This window comes from Lampris incognitus, chromosome 1 (genome assembly GCF_029633865.1).
Source record: "Lampris incognitus isolate fLamInc1 chromosome 1, fLamInc1.hap2, whole genome shotgun sequence".
In the NCBI taxonomy this organism is placed as follows: Eukaryota; Metazoa; Chordata; class Actinopteri; order Lampriformes; family Lampridae; genus Lampris; species Lampris incognitus.
Genome location: NC_079211.1, coordinates 137,587,661 through 137,610,055, shown reverse-complemented (window position 1 = coordinate 137,610,055; position 22,395 = coordinate 137,587,661). Strand labels below are relative to the sequence as shown.

At 46.6% G+C, this 22,395-nt stretch overlaps 1 protein-coding gene across 1 annotated transcript in view; it reads left to right on the top strand.

Moving 5' to 3' along the window:
- The first annotated feature begins 1,548 nt into the window (after positions 1-1,548).
- The window catches only part of rhobtb4 (Rho related BTB domain containing 4), a 61,961-nt gene continuing 41,114 nt past the window's right edge, over positions 1,549-22,395 (top strand). Inside the window, exons 1-2 of the mRNA XM_056280897.1 lie at positions 1,549-1,640; positions 2,548-2,680. The gene's annotated coding sequence lies outside the window, so the exon portion shown is untranslated. The remainder of the gene's footprint in view (positions 1,641-2,547; positions 2,681-22,395) is intronic.

The window sequence follows — 22,395 nt, the reverse complement described above, 5'->3', positions numbered from 1 at the left end:
AAATGGAAGAAGTTTGGATCCACCAGGACTCTTCCTAGAGCTGGCCACCCAGCCAAACTGAGCAATCGGGGGAGAAGGGCCTTGGTCAGGGAGGTGACCAAGAACCCCATGGTCACTGACAGAGCTCCAGCGTTCCTCTGTGGAGATGGGAGGACCTTCCAGAAGGACAACCATCTCTGCAGCACTCCACCAGTCAGGCCTTTATGGTAGAGTGGCCAGACGGAAGCTTCTGCTTAGTAAAAGGCAGATGACAGCCCGCTTGGAGTTTGCCAGAAAGCACCTAAAGGACTCTCAGACCATGAGAAACAAGATTCTCTGGTCTGATGAAACCAAGATTGAACTCTTTGGCCTGAATGCAATGCGTCACGTCTGGAGGAAACCAGGCACCTCTCGTCACCTTGCTAATACCATCCCTACAGTGAAGCATGGTGGTGGCAGCATCATGTTGTGGGGATGTTTTTCAGCGGCAGGAACTAGGAGACTAGTCAGCATCGAGGGAAAGATGAATGGAGCAAAGTACAGAGAGATCCTTGATGTAAACCTGCTCCAGAGCGCTCAGGACCTCAGACTGGGGCGAAGGTTTACCTTTCAACATGACAACGACCCTAAGCACACAGCCAAGACAATGAAGGAGTGGCTTTGGGACAAGTTTGTGAATGTCCTTGAGTGGCCCAGCCAGAGCCCAGACTTGAACCCCATTGAACATCTCTGGAAAGACCTGAAAATAGCTGTGCAGTGACGCTTCCCATCTAACCTTACAGAGCTTGAGAGGATCTGCAGAGAAGAATGGGAGAAATACCCCAAATATAGGTGTGCCAAGCTTGTAGCTTCATACCCAAGAAGACTTGAGGCTGTAATCACTGCCAAGGGTGCCTCAACCAAGTACTGAGTAAAGGGTGTGAATACTTATGTACATGCAATATTTCAGTTTTTTATTTTTAATAAATTTGCAAAAATTTCTACAAAACCTATTTCGCTCTGTCATTATGGCGTATTGTGTGTAGCTTGATGAGAAAAAAAAAGGAATTTAATCCATTTTGGAATAAGGCTGTAACAAAACAAAATGTGGGGAAAGTGGAGGGGTGTGAATACTTTCCGGATGCACTGTACATGCAACCGTGGAGTGTACCATGTGTATGCAGGCTTCCCTTCCAACACTGCACCAGATGATTGCACCGATTAGCACACATTCAACCCAAGCAGGCAGATTTATCAATGAAGACTGGTTGGGAAGAAAACCCGCATATAAGTGGCACTCCGTGGTCTGGAATAGGCAGTATAAGCCCGTGTTAGTATTCGATGAAGGAAACTTAAAATTACACTTTTTTGTGTGTGTGAAAATCACGGCACCTGCTCCTGTTACACACTCCCTCACCATCCTCCCTCTCCGGCGCTGGGGCAGAGACTTTATGAATGGATGGGTGTGGCGGCGGACACGCTAATGAGCTGTCGTCACCGCGCTGTTTTCGTTTGTGTCTCCGGCCGGTCTGTGGAGGGGAGCAGAAGGGGACCGGAGACACCGGAGGACGAGAGGCAGGACGGATAGCAGCCGCTAATAACGACGACCCCCACCACCACCCACCCCACCGCCTCTCCAACAACCCGGCAGACCCTTCACCTCCGGACGATTTCACGAATTGGTGAGAAAGCGCATCTATCGCAGGCAACGCAGCCCAGTGAGTTGGACTGGGACGAGGGAGGGCGCGCGCGGGGGGGAAGGGGGTACACAAAAGGACTTGTTATTCATAATGTTTTCAAGAAAAAGAGAAGAGAGGGAAAAATATACACAACGGAGGTGACGAGAGAAGAGACGAAACGGTTGTCATTGTTTTACCATCAAATGTGCATGAAATCAACATTATATTGTGTCATCCGTATGATGGGAAATACATATCATCTAATATGAAATCAGTTACATTGTTACGAAGGATAGAATTGTAAACAAAGCTGTTTTATTTGGAGCAAGAGGAACAAAGAAAGTCGAGGCAGTGCTCCCTGGGGAAAAAAAAGAAGCTCCCTTTAAAGGTGTGTCAGAAACAACGAAAGGGGACGTGGAACAAAAAAAAAAAAACTCGCATCAGCACCAGAGCGGACAGTTCACCCCGGGGTAGACACACAGACAGACAGTCAGTCAGTCAGTCAGTCAGTCAGTCAGTCAGTCAGTCAGTCAGTCAGTCAGACAGACAGACAGACAGACAGACACACACACAGACACACAGACAGCACAATAGCCGGGCTTGTAAAAAAACAAGACCATGTCTGCGGATCTTGCAGTAATACGCAGCAGTCTTCGGGTACAGTTGCGTCCCCCCTGGCGTCCTTCGGCTCCGGTCGGGGTTGTTTTTCCTGTCAGTTAGCGCAGAGCACGCGCTTCAGAGGCGAGTCGGACGTCTGAGGACGTCGGCGTCTGGCGAGCGGCGCAACTGTAAAACAAATGACTTGCGATCAGACGCTGTCATCCGGAGGAATGCGCTCAAGTGATTGTGTGTGCGTGTGCGCGCGTGCGTGCATGCGTGCGCGCACGTGCGTGCGCGTTGTGCCTTTCAGTTCCACGGAGAAAGCGAGGAGACCACAGCGCTGACCAGAATATAAACTGAGGAGCAAGGCGTGAGCGACTCGACTCCGGCGGACGTCGACGGGAGTCCCGAACAAATTCTAGCGGGGTGGATGATTCTGAGAGGTAAGCCGATGCGAATTCTTCACGCTTTATTACGAAACTGGCTAACGGGGTAAAATAAAACACACTTTACCACAGATTGCACGTGGGTATGATTTTTTTAATTTTTATTTTACTGTTATTATAACGTTTGGGAAACTTGGGGTTTTGCTCTTCACTATTTTAAGCTCGTGATATAATTAAAACAGACGTGACGATTGACGTGTGGACATATCGTGTTTTATGAACTTCGCCCCGTCTGTCCGGTATGAAAACCATGTCAAATACAACTTGCTGTACACCACCGTGTCCGGTCGGGCACCTCGTTATCCAAACTCATTTGGCAAAGCACAGGCTAAATGGGATTTGATGGTTCCAAACTTCGGATTGAATGAATGGATTTGGATCGACAGCGCAGCCGAGTGAGAAACCCAACACTGATACCAAGTGTCGACGCGCAACGCCGGCGCCAAGTCGTACCTCGGAACCGCAGACGTCAGTGGGCTCCCCTACCCCATTCCTTCTCCCAGGGAGTTGAAACGAGGCGCTCGTATATCACACTTATGGATGGATTTCACACCAACGTCTAGATTCGTCAAACGGATCATCTCGTAGATGATGTAATGTTTGATCAGCTTGTCATCATGTGCATGCATAGCCATAATCTTGTTGTCCTGGCTGCAGAGCACCAAGGTCCTCACCAGACACCTGCTGCCTGGACCAGTAAATTGAAGATGAAGTGATCCTTCACTCAGTGGCCGCCTCTGTTAACTCGAACAAAGAGACAATGCTAAGCGACACAAAGGAAATGGGATGCAGGGACGCTCGGTATCTCTGTCAACTTGCTACAGAACCCTCCTTTACACACACACACACACACACACACACACACACACACACACACACACACACACACACACACACACATATATATTCCCCTATCAACTTTACTGACAAAAGTGTTAGATCTCTTCTGCCCCTTTCCATTACTTTTTCCTATTCTGTGCGACAAGAACAGATGGCGTGTGTGTGTGTGTGTGTGTGCGCGCGCGCGCGCGTGAGTGTGCGTGCGTGTGTGTGTGTGTTGGTGGGGGTGGGGATGGTCGAACAGAGTTGACATCAGTTCCTCTACTCTGTCCCACTCCACTGTGTTTTCCTACCAGCTGTGGAATTTGAACCATTCTTTCTTGGGCGAGGCCCGTCCCCCCGTCTGCTGCTGCTGCTGCTGCTCCATGGAGAATCTTGTGTGCAGAGGAGGAGGAGGAGGAGGAGGCTGGGAGTGTGTCTTGGTAACTGCTTTCCAGTGGGGTTGAACACCAGACATTTCTGGCTGCTGGATGGTGGGCGAGTGGGCCAGCTCTGTGCAGCTGGAAGCCATACGAAACGCTGTGTCTTTTTTGTGCGTTGAGCAATCTCTCTCTATCTCGCTCGCGCGCGCGCGCGCACACACACACACACGCACACACACATTCTTGCACACAGTTGTGTACAAGCAGACTGCTTTCGGTCCACACCTTTACTTAACTTAACCCAGATGACAAGAGGTTGGGGGATAAGTGAGGATTGTTTGTAAGTGTATGCATGAAAGGAGGGAGTAAACATGACCATACACATCCACAAACACACGCATGTGCACACGTACGTGCACGTGCACGTGCGCACATGCACACACATCCTTTTGTACCCACACGGGCATTTTTACCCATTAAAAATCACACAAAGACTCAGCGAGAGTCTTGTGAACAACAGTGTCTTCTCCTTACGCCACATGATGTTTGTCTACTTAAGTAAGTTTGTGAGAGAGGGAGAGGGAGAGGGAGAGGGAGAGGGAGAGGGAGGGGGTGAGAGAGAGAAACAACTGATTGTGTGGTGATGGTAATAGTACAGTTTGTCTTTTCTCTCTCTCTCTCTTTCTCTCTCTCTCTTTCTGGCTGCCTCTGCGGTTGTTTCTTAGACAGGGTGTCCGTGTGCAAAGAATGCGTATGCAGGCGCAGAAAGCAGAGGGGACAGACGGGAAACTCAAGGAAAGGGGAAAGTTGGCCTCCCGAGCAAGGAGAAGAGATGAGAGAGAGAAAAGGCAAAAGGAAGAGAAGCGAAGAGAAGATTACTGGAGGGCAAGAGAGGGGAGGTGCCGAGAAGCAAGAAGAGAGGGTTTGAAAATGGAAGGGGAGAGAGTGGGGAGCGGGGAGGAGGTGAGAGGGAGGAAAGGAGGAGTGCAGATCCTGAGGAAGAGGGAAGGGGTTTCAGCCGACGGGAAATACGAACAGCACGGGCGAAGGGGCAGACAAACGAGAGAGAGAGAGAGAATGTCAGGCGCTAGATCACTTACGACTTTAAAATATGATATGGCAGAGAATGAAAAGCTACTTAACCCTCTCTCACCACTGCTCTTTCTTCATCTATTTTGCCACGACTGAGTGGAAAAAGCCGTTATGAAAGTGTTGCCAGAGATGACAATAGAAACAGTTGTTGAAAACTCCCCCGCTTTCTCTGTTCAGGGTTGAGGGAACGTTTCCAAGAACCAGCATGCTCGTTTCTTTGGGAATTGAGCCCTCGCGTAAGGATCTCCCGAACATCTGTCGTAACTTCCTTTAGTGCTCTCTCTCTCTCTCTCTCTCTCTCTCTCTCTCTCTCTCTCTCTCTCTCTCTCTCTCTCTCTCTCTCTCTCATTGCATGCACCTATGCCTTTATCTGTACGTGTAACGACCACGGATGACTAGGCTAGCATCGGACGCTTTAGTTGTCCGGTTAGCGCAGCCGTCCGTGGTCTGGGATATCCGGGTTCGATTCGATCCCCGGCTACGGCAAGGAGAGGAGAGGAGAGCGGGTTGCGACATCGCGAGTGGCTCTTGTTAGATATAGGTTAGTGGATCCCGGCAGTTGTGGTAAAGTCCAGTGTAACGAATTCAGCCGGGAACCCGTCGCCGTAGCCGGGAATCGAACCCGGGTATCCCAGACCACGGGCAACTGCGCTAACCGGTCAACTAAAGGGTCCGACCCGTTAGCCAAGGGCTAGCGAGTCTACTCATCCTTGGTCGTTACACATGCAAAAGCACACAGAGTACAGAAGCCATATACATGCAGCGCTGTGGACACGCACACGCACGCACACGCGCGCACGCTCGCTCGTTTATACCCAGACAGTTGATGTGTGGCGTAACGTAATGTTGGCGTGTAGACGTGTAGAAAGGGAGGTGATATGCAGCCGGCGATGACAGAGCAGGGCAGAACTGGAGGGGAGAAAAGGGGATTGGAGAGAGGGAGAAGCGATAAGAGCCCTCTGTTTATCTCGGGGGAGGCTATCGTATTCTACCCTCACTTAGACAGCTCCAGACTGGGCTGAGGCCAGGGACAGTGAGGGTGTCCTGTCCAGAGATACAGGGTGACTGTGCAAGGACAGCTTGTTGCACAACCTCATTATCGACAGAATTTGAGGAAAGAGTTGGGAAGGTTTAAAAAGGTTTTTTTTTTTTTGGTCTTGCCAATGACTTTCACTCTCAACTCATCGATAAAATACATTGCAGCATTTACCCAGACCAGTGACCAGGGGGTTGCATAGCTATTAGTTGAAAAACTATCATGCTGCAAGCTTTTCATGGCCCAAGTTATACAATGAAGGCATCATGCACTTATTAGGTATGTCTTTCTGAAAACTTGAAGATTCACTTTATGTCAGCCAAACTGCATTCTCTCCCCTTTTCCCTGCCCCCGGCTGGGGTAAATCTGCACGGACACATTTTCCTCGTTGCATCGCTTCAGGTGACAGCTAGTCTTGAGCCTACGGTGGGACAGAGTCAGGGTTAGGCCCGGGGTCACCTAAAATTGCAAATATAGAAGTTGAGTATGGGAAAAGAAATACTTTGAATTTCTGCAGAAGATAAATACTGGGCTGATACACTGATAACAGTCCCGGAGGAATTCATTTCATCAGGGGCACTGAGGTTTTAAGCTGGGGGAAAAACAGATGTGTTAAGGCTCATGTTCTGAAAGAAATTTTTTTCTTCTCCTGCACAAAGTAATACACACATGCATAGTTTCTATTGACAATGGCAGTAAAATTTAACTTTTCTATTTTTTCTTAAGATAGAAGGACACTCACAGCTGTGTTAGCAGTTTGATATTACTTACAAAAGTTGTGTGTGGTGTGTGTGTGTGTGTGTGTGTGTGTGTGTGTGTGCGTGCTTAGGAAAAAAAGCGGGACCGTTTGGCAACAGTCAGAACCATAGGAACTGAAAGGAGTGCCTCAGGAGACTTGAACACTTCTCTGCATTGTGGGTCACATTTGTCTGTTTGTGGGCCTTTGTGTTGTTTCGTGGAATATGTAAGATGTATATAGGGTCGATATGTTTTTCCATCGTAATATATATACAGCGTGTTGTGATCAGTAGAGGCGGACTCAAACGCAGGCATAGACAATGGAATAAAGTAACGTAAAAGGGGTTTATTGTAGGAATAAAGGGGGATGAGGATGGCAGGCGAGACGGAAAGTGGAGAGGCGATGGTGGCTGGCACAGCTAGACTGAGCTGAATGGTGAATGACAGACGGATGAGGAAGTGAGCATGGCTGGCAGAGGATAGGTAAAGCAGGCGAGGCAGGGGAACCAGAAAGTAGTGATCCCGGAAGCACGAGGAGACACAGTCGATACAGGTAACGCAAACAAGACGAGGAGTAACTCTGGATATACAGTTGCAGAGCGGCCGAGAAGGAGAGACGACCACAGTCGATGGCGATGAACAGATGTGCTGTTGAGTTGATGGAAGGCAGGTGTGTAGGCTGGGCGGGTAAGGTGAATGAACCACCAATCAGGAGGGAGCTGGAGAGTGTCAGGGAAGAAAGCCACGCCCACACCACACTCACGCATGCATGCACGCACGCACCCGCTCTCTCTCACGCTCTCTCTCTCACACACACACACAGGGAAACAGGAGACATCGTAAAAAGGGAAACACAACTGGAGACGTGGCCGAGGCCGTGACAGACTTCTACCTATACAGTTTTTCGTGGGTGTGATTACGGGTGCATACTTTGTTATGTTTGCAACTTTGTGTATGTGATTTGATCCCTGAGTGTCTTTTTTTTTCAGCTGCTCTCGTTTGTGGCAGAAAGCTGATCCTTCTGGGTGAGATGACAGCACAGTCATATGATTGAGATTATGCCACTTGTGTGTGTGTGTGTGTGTGTGTGTGTGTGTGTGTGTGTGTGTGTGTGTGTGTGTGTGTGTGTGTGTGTGTGTGTACACACATTTGTGTGCTGGAGTCATAAGCAAGGCATGGCAAATTTATTTATACAGCACATTTCAGCATCAAGGCAATTCAAAGTGCTTTACATAAAACATAAAAGGCATTAAGAGAAGCAACATAAGGCAATAAAAAGGCATTTAAAAACAAATAAAAAGAGAGTAAAAGTTATAGTGTAGTGTAAGATAAAAACCAAAAGCTTCAAGTTTTATTTAATAAAAGGCAGTGGCAAAGAGGAAAGTCTTCAGCCTAGATTTAAAAGAACTGAGAGAGTTGTAGCAGACCTGCAGTTTTCTGGGAGTTTGTTCCAGATACGTGACGCACAAAAACTGAACGCTGCCTCTCCGTGTTTAGTTTGGACTCTAGGGACAGAAAGCAGACCTGTCCCAGATGGTCTGAGCAGTCTGGTTGGTTCATAGTGTAGAGTTAGATCAGAAATGTATTTTGGCCCCAAACCCTTCAGCGCTTTATAAACCAAGAGCAGAGTTTTAAAATCAATTCATTGACCAACAGGGAGCCAGTGTAGCGACCTCAGGACTGGAATGATGCAATCCACTCTTTGTTTTAGTCAGGACTCGAGCAGCAGTGCTCTGAACCAGCTGCAGCTATTTGATTGATTTTTTAGAAAGACCTGCAAAGACACCATTACAGTAGTTGAGTCGACTGAAGATAAATGCATGGACAAGTTTTTTCAAATTCTGCTGAGACATTAATCCTTTAATTCTTGATATATTCTTCAGGTGATATTAGGAGGACTTTGTAATTGTCTTAATGTGGCTATCTAAATTCAGATCTGAGTCCATGACTATACCAAGATATTTGGCTTGGTTTGTGGTTTTTAACATTACCAATTGTAGCCGAGTGCTGACGTTTAGTCGTTTTTCCTTGGCTCCAAAGACAATTACTTTGGTTTTATCTTTGTTTAATTGAAAATAATTCTGAGACATCCAATCATTGATTGGTTCAATGCACTTACTCAGTGCTTGTAACGGATTATAGTCCCCTGGTGATATGGTTATATAAATCTGTGTATTATTTGCATAATTATGATAACATATTTTGTTGTTTTCCATAATCTGGACTAGTGGGAGTATGTAGATGTTAAACAGAAGCGACCCCAGAATGGAACCTTGGGGAACTCCACAGGTAATTTTTGTATGCTTAGATTTGTAGTTACTTATAGACACAAAGTAGTGAGATCACGGATACAAGCGGCTGAAATGAGTTTCCTCCGTCAGGTGTCTGGGCTCAGCCTCAGAGATAGGGTGAGGAGCTCAGACATCCGGAGGGAGCTCGGAGTAGAGCCGCTGCTCCTTTGCGTCGAAAGGACCAGTTAAGGTGGTCCAGGTATCTGATAGGATGCCTCCTGGGCATTTTAATCATCCTAATCATCCTGATCCTTTGGAGGTTTTCCGGGCATGTCTAACTGGGAGGAGACCCCGGGGTAGACCCAGAACTTGCTGGAGGGACTACATGTCCAATCTGGCCTGGGAACGCCTTGGGATCCCCAGGAGAAACTGGAGGGCATTGCTGGGGAGAGGGACGTCTGGAGTGCCCTACTTAGCTTGCTCCCACCGTGACTTGACCCTGGAGAAGTGGCTGATGATGAGATGAGATGAGATGAGATGAGATGAGATGAGATGAGATGAGATGAGATGAGATGAGACAAAGTAGTCCCTGTCCTTTAAGTAGGATTCAAACCAGTTTAGTGCTGTGCCTGAAAGTCCCACCCAGTTTTCCAATTGGTCCAGTAATATGTTGTAGTCAACTGTGTCAAATGCAGCACTGAGATTCAATCATACCAGGACTGAGATTCTGCCAGTCTGTGTTTAAACAGATGTCATGAAAGACCTTAACAAGAGTAGTGTAAGTGCTGTGGTGTGCTCGAAATCCTGACTGGAAGACACTGAAACTGTTGTTTAGTGCCAAAAAGTTGTTGAGCTGTTGGAAAACACCTTTTTCAGTTATTTTACTCAGAAAGGTGAGGTTTGATATGGGCCTATAATTGTTCATTAATGAAATGTCTAGATTATTATTTTTTAAGAGTGGCTTGAGAGGGTGGCACGGTGGCCCAGTGGTTAGCACTGTCACCTCATAGCAAGAAGGTTCTGGGTTCGAACCCTGGGCTTGTCTAACCTTGGGGGGTGTCATCCTCTGTGTGGAGTTTGCATGTTCTCCCTGTGTCTGCATTAGGATTTCTCTGGGTGATCCGGTTTCCCCCACCATCAAAATAAACATAAGGTTTATACTCCTGTCTGTGCCCCTGACCAAGGCAATTGGAAAAAAACTGGAGTTGGTCCCCGGGCGCAGCATGAAAGCGGCAGCCCACTGCTCCTAGCTACACAGATCACAGCTGGGATGGGTTAATTTGCAGTAACTGAATTTCCTCAAGGGGATTAGAAACTTAAATTAAATTGATGACTGCAGTTTTCAGGGCGAAAAGACCTGAGAGAAGAGATGTGTTGACAATTTGTAGAAGATCTGAGGACATGCGATCAGAAACATTTTTGAAAAGTCTGTTGGCATAATAGCAAGGCAGCAGGAGGAGGATTTCAGATGTTGTATAATGTCCCCCAAGTTTTTTATGGTTGATGGGAGCAAATTGTGACATGCTATTCGAAATGATTTTAGGTGGACTTAAAGACAACACATGCCCTGTACCTAGTATGGAGGCACTGACTGCCTGTCTAATTTTCTGAATTTTGTCATTAGAGTCATAGACTGCATTTCACACCATACGAGGGTGTCATATTTTGTTCGATGTTTTGTGTGTGTGTGTGTGTGTGTGTGTGTGTGTGTGTGTGTGTTTGAGCATGTACGTCTGTGTGTGTTGTGGGATAGGATAATTGGTGTGTGGTTGTCTAGTTGTATGCAGCTTAAACTTTGGGTGTTGCCTGTATGACAAAGGTAGTTGACCAAGAAGACACCACACCCTTCTCATTTAAATGTCTTTAATTGACAAAATAGTCCCATAATCCCTACCGTTATGCTTTTTGCACTTCAAGGTAATCTCTAGTGTCTCTTTTTGTTAACCCTTCTCCCTGCTTGCCTGTCTGTGTGCATGCATGCCTCTCTTTCTGCAGTTTTTGTCTGTTTCACCTCTCTTCCTGCCTGCCTTCCTGTAATAACAGCTCACACCACACCCCATCACACAGCCTCAAGTGGCTGTAGCTTCCATTAAATCAGAATTAAAAAAAAACCCATTAGCACCTCTGCTGCCAGCAGTGATTGTGGGTCCATGAGAGAGAGACAGACAGACAGACAGACAGACAGACAGACAGACAGACAGACAGACAGACAGACAGACAGACAGACAGACAGACAGACAGACAGACAGAGACAGAGAGAAAGAGAGAGAGAGAGAGCCAGACAGACAGACAAGCAGAGAAAAAGACAAAGAGAGAGACAGAGAGAGAGAGAGAGACAGAGAGAGAGAGCTAGCCAGACAGACAGACAGACAGAGAAAAAGACAGAGAGAAAGAGAAACAGACAGACAGACAGACAGACAGACAGACAGACAGACAGAGATAGGGCGAGAGTGAGCCAGACAGACAGACAGACAGACAGAGAGACAAGCAGACAGACAGACAGACAGACAGACAGACAGACAGACAGATAAAGAGAGAGAGAGAGAGAGAGAGAGAGAGAGAGAGAGAGAGAGAGAGAGAGAGAGAGAGAGAGAGAGAGAGCCAGAAAGACAGACAGACAGACAGGCAGAGAAAAAGACAGAGAGAGAGACAGAGACAGAGCAACAGCTAGACAGACAGAGAGAGAGAAAGGGAAAGAGACGCAGAGAGAGAGAGAGAAACAGACAGAGACAGACAGACAGACAGAGAGAAAGAGAGAGAGACAGACAGACAGAGCGAGAGACAGAAAGAGAGAGAGAGAGAGAGTTTTGTGTTCTGTGTTTCTTTGTCAGCAACGTATTCAATATACATTTTTGGAAGAATGACACTGTTGTCCTTGTCTCACATTGGCCTATGCTCCTCCTAACTTCATTTTGGCGATGTGGTAGTGTGGGAGTTGCTGAGTGCTGCTTTGACCTGGTTGTGTTCAAATCAGATGGGGAACCACGGAGGGGTGTTTTATTTACTGTTTCATACAGGCTTTCATTAGTCTATGGTGAGCTTCATCTTTAATTCATTTTGGCATTGGATACATGTCAGTGGACCCCTACACCACACACGCACACATGCACACACACTGGATGAATGCACCCATACAGCTATGAACTCATGAACCCATATGTATGGAAGTACATGTAACCTAGAGGCAAATAAACACACTTAAAAACACACTATCTGTTTCATGCTTTCTCTTACTCTAATTGTGTCCCTTTTTCACTACAAAGATCCAGAAGCTTAAAACGGATCTGTAGTAATAGAAACGCCCAAGGGTGCGATTCCTGCTAATCAGGGCCAGACCAGTTTAAATGTTTGCAAAGCCACCCATGAAACCAAATGAGTTGTGACTTAAACATGTCTTTGTGTGTGTCATGCAATTGTGCTTACATGTGATTTGTTTGCGTGTGACGGTGCATTTGTTAAGGTGTTTCCCTTCATATCTATTTTTGCACATAGTGTTGGCTTAGCCCATGTAATCAGCCATTGGCCTTGTTCAAGAGGGCTACTGATCCTTACAGTTTGAGGAACGCTGATGCAACCTGACTGACATTTTTTTTGACCCAAGGTGTCAGATTATAGATGAAGGCTCTTTCATAATCCATCAGAAGATCATGGTCTTACTTCCGAGTTGTGAGAGTACACTGGTGCGCATTGGCTGCCACTTTTCCTCTCGAAATTTTAGATAATATTTGCTAGTTGGCGTTGCTCGTTGTTGATTTGATTTTAGGATTGTGCTTATTTATTTATTGCCTCCTGCTTGCTCTGTCTGCTTGCTGCGCACTAAGGATTATTTTGAGACCTGTCTGTTTTTCTGTGGACTCTACCTTCATTCAGACTAGTGAGGATGAGAACCATGTTGACGCTACCATTCTCCTTGACCTGTTTACTGGCTGAATAGTCATATGATTCTTCCCTTGAGTTCCTTTTTGGATGTTAACCTCTGATTTACCATGCTAACTAGCGGCATATCTTCACCATATGTTTTTTCCTGGATTGATCTCTGTTTTACCAGGACTTTGCTGTCTTGTATGGATTTGGATTTTACTCTATTCCTGGACCATTCACCAGGCTCTGTCTTGGGATTGCAATAGGACTCGGTTGGATGGATGGATGGATTGCATTTATATAGTGCTTTTCTAGGTGCAACAGCCACTCAAAGCGCTTGACTGTTTCAACATCACTCAGCATGTAAAATTTTCCACACATAGCAAAGGCCATGTTCTGGACCTTGTCTGCTTGACAGGTTTTGCTCCTTCCAACCTGCGTGGACTGCATGTTACTATCTCTTACCATCTTGTTCTCCTGTGTAATGTGGCTGTTCTCCTAACAAAGGTGCATCTAAAGTGGACCATTACATATAGAGACATTAAACCAGTCAGCACAGCTGATCTAGGAACTATGCTATGAACACAAAATAACCCAGATCCTCTTACTTCCTCAACTGAGAGGTTGGCGTCTTACTTTGACATACTCCTCTCCTACAGCCTTGACTCTGTTGCCCCTCTGAAAACTCGGACCATCTCTTTCCCTCTGTCTGCTCCTTCGTTTACCCCTGTGCTGCGCTCAAGGAAGTCCACTGGCCGCCAACTGGAGAGGCTTTATAAAAATTATTGTCTTCAAGTCAACTTGGAGGCCTACAAGGAACATGTCAAGGACTACAAGAATGCCATCTCCCAGGCTAAATCAGTTTATTTTACTAACCTCAGCCATAACAGCAAGGGAAATCCTGGATCCCTCTTCTCCACTATCACCAGGCTGTCGCACCCTGAATCCCATCCCCATCACTGGCTTTCTGTATACCTGCAATAAGTTTCTGGACTTTTTTCAGTCAAAAATCAAATCCATCTATCAGCAACTCCAATTATCCCCCACCATGCCCTCAGCTCAGGTTGTGACTAGCACTGCCCCCTCAACCCCCCTGCCAAACCGCAGTTTTCTCTCCTGTTGATGTAGCCCACACTGAAGAGCTGATTGCTATATCTAAAGCCACCAATTGCTCACTGGATCCAATGCCATCTTCCTTGGTCAAGGCTTGCCTACTTTCTCTGTGCCCTCTCGTGGTGAGCATTGTGAACTCCTCTGCTGGCTGGTGCTGCCCCCCCCCCTGCAGTCGCTCCCATCCTCAAGAAGCAAGGATTGGACCCTGATAACTCAGATAACTATAGGCCCATTTACAACTTCCCGTTTCTTGCTAAAATTCTGGAGTAGGCTGTTGCTTCCTAATTACAGTGTCACATGACTAATGATGACCTGTTTGAACCTCGCCAATCAGGTTTCTGGATCAAGCATAACATGGAGACGGCCCTTGTTAAAATCATTAATGACCTCCTCATTGCCGCGGATTCCCACCATTTTAATATCCTCATCCTCCTGGACCTCTCTGCTGCCTTCAACACCGTCTGTCACACCATTCCCATTGACTGCATGGAAACAGTTCTGGGTATTACTGGAACAGCAGTAGGTTGGTTCAGAGCCTACCTGACTGACTGGCAGCAGTACGTGTCACTCAAAATCCCCTCCGGCCCATGTTAACCAAGGTGTCCCTCAAGGTTCTGTGCTTGGTCCCCTGCTGTTCATCATATACATGCTACCCCTGGGCCAGATCATCTGAAAGCATGCTCTTAACTTCCATTGCTATGCTGATGACACACAGATTTATACCCACTCCAAACCCACCTCACAACACCCTCCCCCATCTCTGATCAGTTGTCTTAAGGACATCCAAAAACTGAATGACTTCAAACTGGATGACTTCAAACTTACTCAAGCTCATCAACAATAATACTGTGGTGATGGTGGTGGCTCTGAAGGCTCTGCTTAACAAAGTAGGTGACCTTGTTCTGTCCATTGGTGGCTGTACTATCTGCCCATCATCTGAGGTCAGGAATCAAGGTGTTGTATTTGACCCTACTCTATCCTTTGAGACCCACATCAAGTCTGTCAACAAATCTGCTTTCTTTCCCCTCTGTTAACATTTCCTGACTCCACCCATCCCTCAGAGACCCTGCAGCAAAGACCCTTATACAGGCTTTTTTTACATCTCGCCAGGACTACTGCAATGGCTTCCTATTTGGGGTGTCAGGCAAAGCCCTGGATAAGCTCCAGTATGTCCAGAACTCTGTGACCTGCGTTGTCACATAAACCAAACCCTGGAAATACATCACCCCTACACTGCACCACCTTCCCTAGCTCCTGTTAAATTCCACATTGACTTTAATAAGATGATGCTCCTCACCTACAAGGCCTTCCATAGCCTTGCCTCTCATACTTCTTCAACCTCCATCACATACATGCCCCTTCCCATAGTCTCTGTTCCACTGACTCTGGACTCCTCACCATTCCAAAAACTAGACTCTGTACCATGGGAGACCGGGCTTTCAATGTTGCTGCCCCCAAGCTCTGGAACCCCCCCCCCTGCAACCCACAGCTCAGACTCCATCACCACCTTCAAAAAAAGTCTCAAAACTGACTTGTTCAGGCTGGCTTTCCCCTTAGTGTAGCATGCTCCTTTACATATATTTTTACTATTCATAAATATAATATTCATAACTATTTTTTTAACATTGTGTTACTTTTTATCCTATTTTTTATTTATTTTTATCACTGTTATTTTATTGTTCTATATTACTGACCTATTCTTCAAACCTTTTTTCTTAGGTTGAGCCTGTATTTTTGCTGCTCTGCTCTTGAATAGTCGAATAGAATTTATAACAACTTTAATCGATGGTCAATTTTATCATCCGAAAATGCCACAAGTGTGATACAATAGGAATTGAAAGTGCATAGCACAAAAGTGTGACACAGTATAATTCATTGCCATGTACTATCCCAGAGAGCACCATTATTCATTGGGAGCAGTGGGCTGGAATGTGTGGTTGTCATCGCAGGTTGCGGTCCTTGCTCAGAAGTCTCACTGATACGTGAAAATAAGTGAGTAATGGTTTAACGCTGGATAAAGACAATGGGGCTCTTAGTGTAAATCAGCCATGGTCATCTGAGGACAGGGGATGCTTCAGTGTACATTCTGATGAATAAAATCTCTCTCACTCGCTTTCTCTTTCTCTCTCTCTCTCTCTCTCTCTCTCTCTCTCTCTCTCTCTCTCTCTCTCTCTCTCTCTCTCTCTCTCTCTCTCTCTCTCTCTCTCTCTCTCTCTCTCTCTCTCTCTCTCGCTCTCACATCAGGTTAATTCACTCTAATTTCAACATAAATATTTAATCCCTGTTATCAATACCATTACTATGTAATGCCATGATCCTAAGCCAGCTACTTAAGTCCATTTAAGTATCTCTCCACAGAAATAATTTCATGTAGAAATATTGACTACCGTATGTTTTTATATGGTAGCTATAATGACTTAGCTAATCACTGTTAATTTGCTTTTAATGCCCCTTGACACATAATATAGTAGCACAGTAACATGGCATAACCCCATAACATCCAAACTGGCTTGTTAGCCCACGTATAATGGATTACAGGGGGCTTTCTAGAACAAGTGTTTATAGCATGAATATTGCATTTTGAATATGGAGTGTCCTGGCATTGCACTTTGTTTTACTTGAGACTGAGTGACTGTTTTTCTCGAATGGCTTGGATGAGCTGAGTTCAGCAGTGATGTGCCATCCAGAAGAGCCTTCCAAAGCTCACCTGCCCTTTGCCCTTATTCAAATGATAAATGTGTGTGGGGACATGTTGCAGCCTAGCAGGTGAATGACACGTGGTCACAGTGTGCAGTTACCATCATTGGCCCATTGGCAGCACATGGCCTCAGTGCAGCAGTTCGGAAATAACAGGACACCGCCATAGATTTTTCCATCCCACTATTTTAGGATGCATGCTCTACTGAGTGTGCACAATATAACAGACCTGGACAGAAAATGTGTGTGTGTGTGTGTGTGTGTGTGTGTGTGTGTGTGTGTGTGTGTGTGTGTGTGTGTGTGTGTGTGTGTGGGTTTGTTTGTGCGTACTTACCAAAGACATTCTTGAGGTTGGACTCATTTGTTGCATTTGGACTTAATTGTTTAGATTTGAATGGATCTAAACAGTATGCATGCTGCTGAATTTGTGGGTAGGGTTGTGTTTATACAAGCACAATGCAATAAAAGGAATACTAACAGAGAAGTACAAAAAACAGACAAACAACATGAAGGCTATTTGGAGTAATCACAACAAAGGCCCTTCCTGTTATGCAGTGGAAATATAGACAGCCTCTGTCTTTTTCAACCCTCCCCTTATTTCCCCCCCATTTAATCTGTCTTTTTTGCTGCAGTGTGCTCAAAAGCCTTGAGACTATCATACAGAGTGTACTAAATCTGTGTACCGAGCGTGCACACTGTGATCTCGGCAGGGCTGCAGCTCTGCTTCTCTGTGCCAGACTGAAGTCCAGAGGTGTTTGGCTTGGCCTGGCTCTCTGTTTGATCAGGCTGTTTCTGGAATACTGGCTGAACTATGCTGAGGCCAGATCGCATCCCCCTCTTCACTATGTTCCACCCCCACCCCCACCCCCATCCACAATATATGTACCTTTTCCCATACTGTTCTTTAATGCTGATTTACCATTTTCTGTGTTTCATACAAATATTTATCTAAATATGGAAAAAAATAAACACAACCTAGGGCCTTTTTGTCTTGTCTGTGTCTAATGTCCTCTTGCACCAGTAACAGGTCAAATGGGAACAGGAATCAGATTTTGCGACTCACATTCATTCTCTGTGTTGTCCATTCCCAGCCCCAGTCCAAGGTTTGTTCTGACACGTACTTGCCAGAGTGTTAGAGTTGCAGAAGATCTGTCTGAGGTTCAGACAGGTTACCAACACTCCCAACACCACCACAAGTAGCAATGTGGTGTGAATTGTTAGTAGCTGGGTGCATGTAAGAAGGTAAAGGCTATTTTTGACCCATCATAGGACCGAGTGGACGTTCAGTCAATGGATATTGACTGGACATTTGATGTACATTGTGCCTTTTTGTTTCCATCCCTACCAACTCCCCAAACATTGATCTGCCAGTACCAATGATGGGTTCATCAACAAGGTTATGAAAAGGATCGTCGCAACATGCATGCATGCGTTGCAACATAGAGCAATGTTGGGAATGTTGAGAACCTGTCTGAACTTCCTGATGGCTAAGATCTTCTCTGCACGGGACACTTTTTTTTGGGGGGGGTCTCCCTTTTTCTCCCCAATTATACTTGGCCAACTACCCCACCCTCCGAGCCGTCCCGGTCGCTGTTCCACCCCCTCTGCTGATCCGGGCAGGGCCGCAGACTACCACATGCCTCCTCCAATACATGTGGAGTCGCCAGCCGCTTCTTTTCACCTGACAGTGAGAAATTTCACCAGGGGGACGTAGCGTGTGGGAGGATCACGCTATTCCCCCCAGTTCCCCCTCCCCCCTGAACAGGCGCCCCCGACCAACCAGAGGAGGCTCTAGTGCAGCGACCAGGACACATACCCACATCCGGCTTCCCACTCGCAGACATGGCCAATTGTGTCTGTAGGGACGCCCGACCAAGCCGAAGGTAACATGAGGACTCGAACTGGCGATCCCTGTGTTGGTAGGCAACGGAATAGACCACTAGGCTACCCGGATGCCCCAAGAGCATGACTTCAGTCAGCTTGTTTGGCAAGTTGAGTAGACCTCTCTTGTGTAGAGCAGAAATAAGTAAAAATTCAATTTCCCTCATGTAACTTTTTCTTATTCTGTCCAGCAATAATTTATTATGAAGCATAAAACAGAACCTTTTCCAAGAATATCTGAATATAGCTCAGAATAAGCTCTCCTCCCTGATCCTTCTGGATGGGTTGCCTAAAAGATGTATCAAAAGAGGAAAATAGGAATTAAATCAATTTCACACTCTCACTGAACCCCTGGTGTGTTAGAAGAGTTAGCTTTGCAAATCTAATAGAAAGTGCCATAGAGGACATGTGCAGTGGATTACAGTTGTTAAACTTGCTCAGTTAACAACACGGTCCAGAGGTTTGACATTAATATGCCCTCTGCAGTGGCATCACTTTTAGAAAATTTCTATCATGCATCTATTGTTTCTATGCTTATTTCTAGGTGCACTGCAGTGTCTGTCAACCTTTTTTTTTTTTACTGGATTTTTATTGACATTTCATTTTCTGTACCCTCGCAACCAAAAAGAGAGCCTTTAAATTCTCTTTTAAAGAAGTTGTCTCAGAAACAGAGCAGTAAAACAGTAATACATCGCTGCATTTTACACCCGCAGCAAGAAGTGGGATTGATTTGTTTAGTATAAATATACCTGTAAATGGAGCTCTAACGTAAATACGGCGTGTGAAGAGAGGTTTGCTTTTCCCACATCTGGCTGACCTACATTTCATGCAAGTCAGCAGCACCATGGCACCCTGATTACTACTGGTCCCACCTGAACGAGTTCCCACTGTACAGTCTTGAACTGCTTTTCATATTGACTTTCAAGTCCTCATCTTTTAGTCCTAGTTCTGATCCAGCCCTGACCCTATCTCTGTGCTAGCCTCATCTTTTTACTTAACTCCATCTCCATGGAGACATCCGGATAGCCTAGCAGTCTACTCCATTGCCTACCAACACAGGGATCGCCGGTTTGAATCCCTGTGTTATCCCTGGGCGTCCCTACAGACACAATTGGCCGTGTCTGCAGGTGGGAAGCCAGATGTGGGTATGTGTCCTGGTCGCTGCACTAGCGCCTCCTCTGGTTGGTCAGGGCACCTGTTCGGGAGGGAGGGGGAACTGGGGGGAATAGCATGATCATCCCACGTGCTATGTCCCCCTGGCGAAACTCCTCACTGTCAGGTGAAAAGAAGCAGATGACGACGCCACATGTATCGGAGGAGGAACATGGTAGTCTGCAGCCCTCCCCGGCTCGGCAGAGGGGGTGGAGCAGTGACCGGGATGGCTCGGAAGAGTGGGGTAATTAGCCGGATACAATTTGGGGATAAAAGGGGGGGGACTCCATCTCCATGTCCACACCTATTTGTGTCTCATCCGCCATCCCCAACTCTGTTCCTAGTCAACGCTGTCGGCCTAAACCCAGCCCCATCCATCCCCGGCAGTTGTAGGAGTCTCTGCTGTGCAGGGCTCTGAACCCCAAGGTCATTATGGTCATCTTTACTGGTCCTAATACATTAACATCACTGTTTAGCACACTTGTCCGTGTACAAGATGAGTTTTGTCAACAGTGATCCAGAGAGAATAGCTGTTTGGTGACACCACATATCTCTCGTGATATTCTGAGTGTTATGTTTTTTTCCCCATTCTCCATTCGCTTCCCTTGTTTCTGAACGATATGCAAGAACCGTGCTTCTCATATATGCACTGGTACAGATTGCCAGATGTAATTACTTTCAAGATTTTGATTTGGGTTTTAGTTTTAAGTGGTGATACTCTTTTGGTAAAATGCAATATCCCTTTAAGGGCCTGGAACAGCAGCTGAGGAGAGCCTTAATGAGATTAGCCCCGCCACTTGACAACCACAGTTTTATTGGCACTTCCACTAACCTCTGTGTTTCTTTCCAACAGAGAAAGGATAAGTGTGTGTCAGTGTGTGAGTGTGTGTGTGTGTGTGTGTGTGTGTGTGTGTGTGTGTGTGTGTGTGTGTGTGTGTGTGTATGTGTGTGCACACTTGCACCTCTGAGTGGTCTTTGATTTCACTATCGATTATCCAGGCATGCATACCTATACACATTTTTTGTACATATGCACAAAAAAAAAGAAGAAAAGGTGCATGGGTTTGTTTGCGTGTGTGCATTTGTTGTGTCCTTTTATGTGCTCCTGCATAAGCGCTGTCTGAAACAAGACATACCGGAGCAAACTCTGTCGCCTCAGGTCAGAATGCAAAGAGTCGCTTTGGTCACAGCGAGTCGATTCGTCGCGAGCATACGTGCAGTTTGTCTTTATCAAAGCAGATTTGTGCCACTCAAGAATTTAGAGCGTCCACTCAACCCTTTAACCTCTGCTGCTCTCCCCATATATCTGCTGGCCGTCTCACCTCACACCGGGATTCGGAGGACACGGGCTTGTTGTTGTTGCAAGAAACAATTTCAACGCACTAAAGTGAGAAGACGAAATAAGTTCAGTGAGCAAACCGGCCGTGGAACCGGAGGAATCTCTCACCAGAATGTTTCCTACTTAGGGAGGTGGTTTATTAGCTGGCGTTGAACCCAGGCATGGCCCTTGCTCTGGACAGCTACATAGCCATGGCTGGGTTGGGCATTGGCATGGACGTGGGCATGGGTTGTGAAAGAGGTCCTAGTTGCGGCAGGGGTGTGCCAGATGCCACATGACTTTAAATGGAGATCTCGGCAGTCTGAGGACAGCGCGTGAAGGGGAGGAAAGGACAGGCGCTGCGTCGCACCTATTCATCCCAGGCACTGCTTGGCAAAATCCAGGCACCGTGCCGGGCAGCATTTAAGGTAGCATTAATCAGTGGTCTGGCTTTGCTCATGCAGATAGGACGCAGTTGAACAAAATGCATGCTGTCTACCAGCCCCATCCCCCCCCCCCCGACACACAAACCCAGCACCGCCAACGCGCTTCGTCCCACCTTTTCCGCTTCGCTGTCCCTCTCAACCCGCACCCCTTCCCTCCATTCTTTTGTCCATTTACACCCCAATCCATCCCCCGTCTCCGCCTAGACTTTACCGCATGGACCCAAACCATTCTCTGCCTCCGCCCACTTTATTCCCTCAGCCACTTTACATTCCTTGCATGCTCCACTGCCCCTCATCACCAGTACCGACTTGACCCGACCGCCCATCAGTGTTATGAACTCCGCTTTTACCTGAGGCGAAAAACTCAATTATGACAGGTAAGTCAATCTGACATGTGTTCTTTCAGTAAGGTCATGCAGTGGTTTCTTCCTCATTGAAGCTGTCTTTTGTGACAGGCAGGGGATTATATAAAAATGGTATATCACTACAGGGCAGTTAGCAAAGAACCTTAATGATTTATCACTTCTGCAGCTCTGCACTAGCAAGCTGCCGCTTCCGTAGCTCACTGTTTATTTTCCCTGTAAAGAGCAATGGACAGATATGTCTTCATTAGGGTGTAATGAGGGGACAACAGCTGGCCACACACATGCTAACCCGCCAACTGACCGTTGATAAGACAATCCACTGCTATCTTCACCAGTAAACATTATTCCTGGCCTCTGAGCCCCCCCCCCCATCTCTCTCTCCCCCTCTATCTATCCATTTCACTCTCTTCATCTGGCACTATCTCACGCTTTCCTTTCTGGTCTCTTCCTTCTCTTCCTGTGCTCTGTACGAGGCCTCACCTAGCTTTGGATGTTTTCCCCCTTAAACTCACAGTCCGCTAGCGTGCCCATCGACGAATAGACTGGCTATTGTAAAAACGCACTCTTTTCCATGCCAGGA